The 5,892-nt window shown below is 39.7% G+C and overlaps 1 long non-coding RNA gene across 2 annotated transcripts in view; it reads left to right on the top strand.

Annotated features, from left to right (window-relative positions):
• LOC102944490 overlaps positions 1-5,892 on the top strand; it is a 163,764-nt gene that overhangs the window by 15,538 nt on the left and 142,334 nt on the right. For both annotated transcript variants that reach the window (XR_005226004.2, XR_006290978.1), the window contains exon 2: positions 4,592-4,640. This is a non-coding gene — a long non-coding RNA (uncharacterized LOC102944490). The remainder of the gene's footprint in view (positions 1-4,591; positions 4,641-5,892) is intronic.

Raw genomic sequence — 5,892 nt, 5'->3', positions numbered from 1 at the left:
CCCGTAAAATAAACGTTATAACAATTCCAGCCCTCCCTCCCCAAACAACAGCAGAACAAGCGCAACGTCCTGTAAATGATCCCACCAAAAAAAATGGGACACACTTGCTGCTGCTCTCCAGAAGATACTGAGCGGGAAATCTACAACGTCGGCATTCACTACCCCTCCCCCCCACCAAAAAAAACCCAACAACGGTAGCAAACCCAGATATTAAAAGATAGACGTGAGTTCAATGGGTGCAGGTAAATCGTCAGCTTAAGTGATCAGTGTGCTTCCTGTGGGACCTGGTTAGTGATACAGTGTTCTGTGCAGTGGCTGTAAGGGAACTGCTGCTGCTGACAATGTCGGTTTGGAAAGAAGAGACCGAAAGCAGAAGAATCGCCAGGCTCGTAGCGATTCACCCGCATGCCTTGTAAACCTGATTGCTATACGCAGGGGTGACACTGATCTGCAAGTGAAGCTTGGTCATAAGCACTTCTCTTGGTTTTGCGTTCATTTCTCCCCTTTGAAGGGAGAGGCTGAATCTAAGGAGACCCTGAATTCTGAACGTGCCTTATTAACTAAAACGGAGACAGAAGAGAGCAGATGTCAGAGGGCCTTTCTGAAGCTGCGTTTCCCCTTCTCTCTGACTTTATCTTTTATTGCTCCCCCTATAGATACATAGGCCTGAAGAACCTTTACGGGCAGGGGGATTTCCCGAGATGAGGCTTCAGAATTAGAGGCAGTCACGTTTTTGCAAATCATGGACATGTTTCCTTAATATCTAACTTTTCCTTTTCTCGTGCCACTGTGGTATGTTTCATGGCCTTTCTGTAGATTTCGACACCATCAGCCTTATAGTAAACCAGATGAAATATGTAAGCTGCAAGCTAGCGACTTCTCTCTCTCTCTCTCACACACACACACAAATCTTTGTCTTCTCTCATAGGTGGGAAGCAGCACCTACGAGCCCCATGGTGTGGCTGTGGGTGTGATTGTGGCAGTGAGGTTGCAGTGGCGGCCACTGACAGGGACACGAGTGACCGTCTGTCCTTTGGCTACAGTTGGCGGGAAATCTGGGGGCAGAGCCCTCGGTGCTCTCAGCTTGCGTCTCTCATTACCGCCTCCCATCTCCCTGCAGCCACATTTCCATACGCGATACTCATCTGATTTTTGTTTTGTTTTGTTTTTTGGTTTTTTTTTTGTTACTTTGCCCCTCCCCCGCCCGCCTCCACTCGTCACCGATACCCAGCCCTGCACATAGACACACTCTTCACCCACACACTTCTTGACACCCACACATGCAATAAAGCAACCCACCACCATAGAGAAAACACGCTTATCCATGCACAGATACATTCTACAAACACACCCACCCAGAGACATATTTACACACACACACAACCTTCCCCATCAACACACAGCCTTGCACACAAACATTCCTACAAACACACACCCTATACAAAGGTTCTTACAGCCTTCCTTCACAAACACACCTCCCCCGCACACCTCACGCCCATGTTCTCCTTCTCGCAAACAACCATGCTTCTACACTGTGAGTCCTCACCGTCTCACTAATGCATGTCCATATCTCTACACACACAATAATACCCGGCCTTCTTTCTACACTCTCCACAGGCTCAACCCCTCCCCCGCAACTTTTTAAAACACTCCCCTTCTAGCTCTCTCTCTTTGCAGTGGCTCCCACTAAGCTCCATAAATCCATCCTAAAATCCATTTACTAAAACTGTCGATGCTGTCCCCCTTGTTTTGAGCCCAAAGCACTGCAAAACAAAACCAACCCTCCTTCCAGAAATCAATGCGATGACGAGAGGTCCCTCTACAAGTTTGCAAGGGAAAGAGGTTTTGGTTTCATTTGCTTTTGATATGGACAAAAGTCATACATAACGGCACTGCCTCCCGAAACAAGACGCAGAAGAAGCTGTTCCTCAAAAGTTAACTGGATGAAAACATGCTAGAAAACGCAACTTCTTGGGGCAATTTTTGTAAGTTTCCAAAGAAATGAGTGCTTCCCTCCTGCTATAGGAAAATGTAGCCATTGCTCTTCTTTAGACTAGACATTTCTAATTTGTTCCGTCTGTCAGAAGGGGACTATGAGAGGGTTTGGTGCAAATTCATTATGTCTGGCAACGCATAACTTATAGTAGGAACTGAAAAAGACCGTGGCAATGGATGAACAATAGGGCTTCAGTTCATCAGCAACAAAAGCGTTGGGGAAATTGGTTGAATTTCAGAGCACGTCCTCCTCAGCAGAGAGGGCTGGACTAGACCTTGGCCAACCCCCCCTCCCCCCCCCCCCAAAAAAAACTTGCAGAGCCTCACGTACAACACTTCACTTTCTACTCTGGGGCTTAGGAAGCAATATGGAAGAAAAAACTTTTTTTTTTCTATTTCTTCCCTGTTTTTCTGGATAGAAGCGCTTTCTAAGTCTTTTTAAACCAACCATACAAGAATTATACCATGGAACTAAGCTGCAGTTTCAAATAAAGGTGATGATCTGCATTTCTGGAGACCTGAAGGAACCCGCTGTCTATGCTTTAAGGGGGGCTTGACCGTGGGATCTTTGTTTGCAGTCGGAGATTCATCCCTTACATCTAGATCGGGGGGTCAAATGTTTCTTATAAGGAAAAAAAGTAAGTATAATTGGGGGAATATAGAGGATCAGAATTCTTTGTTAAATGGAGAAAACTGAACTTCATATCACACATGTGCTTCCAGAAACGTGTCTTTATGAATCTGAGCTCGGTTAGTGTCTCTATGTCAGGTTCAGGGGCAGTAGCTGCTGCTTCTGGTAGCAGACTGGACACGTTGCCTTATTAGCACTCTCATAACTTGCAGTGATGACTGTGAGGGAAATCTGATTAACAGGACAGAGTTTCATGAGTTTACATGATGACTTATATTGGTTAACTGATTTAATACGTGCGATGCTAAACCTGTTGGTCCTGTACGTAGTTAGGTCTGTGAACTATTAATTATCAAACAGATTGACAGTAAACGGATAGCTTGAGCGTTTAAACATAGAGAGAGAAAGCTTTTTAGCAATGCCAGGATGGCTTCTGCAAATGTATCAACATAAAAATATTCTTCACAGTGGCTGTCATTAGCGCATTGTAACTAAAACTGATTGCTCTCACATTTTCAAGTTTGTTTTAATCTGATAATGAAAGCATACGCTTGTTTATGTAAATGTGAAAAGGGTTATGTTAATGTAGTTGATAAATAAGATTTTTATATATCCGTGTTTAGTGGGATAGTTCCAATCCGAGCAGCCATTACTTCCTGGGTTATCCAAAATGCACCCTAATCAAAATACGTATTATTTTATGTCGGGCTGATTGGTAAAGGTTGCATGATATTATAACTATTCATATATTGGACAACACAGCATAGGAAGCTATATTATGTTTAACACAGACTAAATTCGGATTCAAATCTACACCTTTCTGTAGTATGCGTATGCAGAGGAGTGAAATATTGTAGACGCCGAGCAATCAATTTATACTGGTGTATTTGCTGGATTTCCTATTGCTAGTGTAACTGTGGCTTATAGAGCAGGGAATGTCTGTGAGGGTCACTTCAGCAGCTGAATAGCTCAGAACTTGGGTAAGAGTTTCCCAGTATGTCAGGGCCACGGTCAGAGGACCTTCCAGCAACTGAAGGCTGCTGCACAGGTTGCAGTCTAGGCCGAACATAGCGGACTATACAGTCCGCAGGCAAGCTGTCTATCCCCGACCTTGGTACTAGTAATTACAACGCACACCCGGGCTAAGAGCTCCAGTAGGCAGCATAATTGAAGGCAATGCACTTATGCACTAGTGTTCATCTTCCAAAAGAAGAAAAAACACTGAGCATTCATGAAAGGGATAAAAAAGAAATCCTTCAAATGCAAGTATAAAGGAATACATATCACTTTGCAATGAATGTCTTTGTTATTTTCTAATTTTTCATTGATTTCTTACTAATTTAACCGATATGATTACATTATTTAGATCCACACATACAATGTCTTGAACTCCTTAAATATAGCCTATATCTTTCTAATGATATTGATTTTAGGACATCACTGATGTAAAGCACCTGAAAATTCTGTCTTGAAAATACTGGCATAATGTGTTTTGCATATTTTGAAACTGGAGGCTAGGTGGAGCCTCTATCCTTTATCAAGTAACTGGCAGCTTACAGAATGCAAATATCTGATCTGCCTTCACAGTTTTGCCCCCTCTACTCAACAACCCCAAAATATTTTTGCTATTCTTAATAATAAAATTCCTCCCAAAGAATTGTGGGTATTATCTCCCTATTATTAATTATTATTATTATTATTTCCATTTAAATTTTAGTTATGTTTAACCCTTCAGATACCATAGTACACTACTCATTATATCTGCTTTATGGCATATTAGATTATCTGCAGGAACTATAGTGAGTTAAAGTATTTTAGTCAATTATTTGATTATATTAAATGTCGAGATACATCACATTTTCTGTACACACATATGTTTATCATTGTCAAACACCCTATACATACAAAATTCATGGACTGTAAGTGTTAAAATTATGATCATTTGCTTTTTTGGCTATTTTGCAGATTCAGACTAAGAAGAAGGATCACAAGGGATGGCAATCATCAAGAAATGGTAATTTTAAAATTTCATGTTTAATAAAATCCAACCAATAGAATATACATAACATAAAAATGAAATACAAATATTGGCTCTTTAACAGCCCATACAGTGTTTCCATGTAATAATTATTGAATGGGGTTTGGAATTTTAAAAATTATCAGTAGTCTAAGTTTCTTTCTTTCTTTTTGTAGTTTGAATTTATATTATATAGGCCTCTGTATGTTATATGTCAAACATAACAGAAATATAATCTGCAATTGCCTATAAAAATTAATTCTGGACACAATAAATAATAGGGCACTTTATTAGAAAGCAAACCAGTCAAGTGCCTTACTTGGGGTATACAAATAGCTATAATTAAATGGCTTTTATACAGGAAATGATTGCCTGGATTGTATTAGTGGACTGTGGTTTACATCTATGTGAATTACACACAAACTAAGTATGAAAAGGGTATTCCTGCAATGACCTAATCCCTTATGTACTGCATAGAATATAAATAGAATTCCTGTATGCATCCCATACACTGGTAACAAGGTAGTCAGATTGGCAGATTGGCACAGAACAAAACTGTGATTCTAATAAGTAGAAAATCATCAACTTTCTTCTTTAATGTGAGAGACTGTTTATTCCTAAGAAATCCATGCAGGATGTTTCAACTGTATGTCACAGCCATCTGGAGACCTATAAAAAGATTAGAAAACAAGCATGGCAATCATATCCTCATCTACAGGCCATTAATGGGAATTTATTAGAGAGTGATTAGGCAAGTGTAATTATTTGGATTCAGTATCTTCCAGTATGCAGATTATTTCTAAATTGGCATTCTAACTGTAAAATAAGTTTTCTGTGATCAAGTAAATCAGAAATATCTGAAAACATGTTAACAATTGTTCTTGATAATTTACATTCAATATATGAAAGTAACTTCTGAACTGCAATTGCTTTAACTTCTCACATTTTCGACAGTAATACAGTCACTGAAAATGCATATGATCAATTGATGTATAAATCTTTGTGATATTCAGAATAAGCAAGTATTTTTGGGCTAAGCCTTATTGGACATCCGTAGATTTCTTAGAACCCTACTAGCTAACTGAAAGGTAGAACATTTAATTGATAATATGGCTAATGAACAGTGAGGTTATAATCCTCATGTTGGCTATTTTTACTTCCAAGAACTCCACTAAATCTACAAAATGTGACAGTTATTTATTAAGATAGTGTGTGATAAGTGAGGTGGTCTTTAGAATAGAACCTAATG

The sequence above is a fragment of the Chelonia mydas genome, chromosome 5, assembly GCF_015237465.2.
Source record: "Chelonia mydas isolate rCheMyd1 chromosome 5, rCheMyd1.pri.v2, whole genome shotgun sequence".
NCBI classification, from domain to species: domain Eukaryota; kingdom Metazoa; phylum Chordata; order Testudines; family Cheloniidae; genus Chelonia; species Chelonia mydas.
This window is presented reverse-complemented; position numbering and strand designations above follow the sequence as displayed.